This window comes from Ornithorhynchus anatinus, chromosome 1 (assembly GCF_004115215.2).
Source record: "Ornithorhynchus anatinus isolate Pmale09 chromosome 1, mOrnAna1.pri.v4, whole genome shotgun sequence".
Taxonomy (NCBI): Eukaryota; Metazoa; Chordata; class Mammalia; order Monotremata; family Ornithorhynchidae; genus Ornithorhynchus; species Ornithorhynchus anatinus.
The window spans coordinates 174083996-174084960 of record NC_041728.1 but is presented as its reverse complement, the minus strand read 5'-3'; the positions used below and the strand labels follow the sequence as shown (position 1 = coordinate 174084960).

Sequence of the window (965 nt, the reverse complement as noted above, 5' to 3'; positions counted from 1 at the left end):
AAATATCTAACATAGAAAAAGTAATGACACATTTTCATGATGGGCAAGCCAGGAGGACATCCATCTAGACTATATAGAGTGCAGGTTCTCAGATCTGGCTTTTGTTTGGAACAGGGTGGTTCAACATCTCACTTCTGGCTACTCAGGGAAGACTTCCTGGAGGAGGTGATTTTTTTTCAGAACCGTTTTGTTATGGAAGACAGATAGCTTGGCAAGTTAGAGAGCACAATGGATCCAGTTTGCCTCCTCATCTGCTGTTTAAACTGCTCTCTTCTGGAATACGTCTTCAGAAAACAACATGGCCTAGTGGCAAGAGGATGAGTCTGGGAATCAGAAGATCTGGGTTCTAATTCCAAAAACAACAAGTAGACATAACCTTGGCACATAATAAACACTTAATAAATATTGTTGTTGTCTTATGCTGTCGAGTCATGTCCCACCCATAGCGACACATCTCTCTCATAATGGCCCACTTCCATCAGCAATCGTTCTAGTAGTGTATCCATAGAGTTTTCTTGGTAAAAATATGGAAATGGTTTACCATTGCCTCCTTCCATGCTATAAATGAGTCTCTGCCCTCGACTCTCTCCCATGCCGCTGCTGCCCCGCACAGGAGAGTTTTGACTTGTGGCAGATTGCCTTTCACTCACTAGCCACTGACCAAGCCGGGAAAGAAAATGGGTAGGCCTCTGCTTGACTCTCCCTCCTGTAGTCGTGACTGGTAGAATACTAGAAACTCTCCAGGTGTGATCCTGAGAGGGGTAATAAATATGGATAATATAATAGCACTACTTCTGTGAGCAGAAATATTGCCTGCATGAGGGCTGCATATAAACTCATGGAACTAGACGGATTTGATTATCTGACTGATGGTATCCCACACAGGCACACATTCTATGACTAGAACAGGCATATTAACCCCATTTTACAGATGAAGAAACTTTTATGAGTGTCCCTTGAAATGA

At 42.9% G+C, this 965-nt stretch overlaps 1 non-coding gene across 1 annotated transcript; it reads right to left on the bottom strand.

Annotated features, from left to right (window-relative positions):
- Nucleotides 1–623: 623 nt before the first annotated feature.
- On the bottom strand, nucleotides 624–762 carry LOC114815998. The gene has a single exon (XR_003763774.1). It is a non-coding gene; the product is annotated as a small nucleolar RNA SNORA7 (small nucleolar RNA).
- Between the last annotated feature and the right edge of the window lie 203 nt (nucleotides 763–965).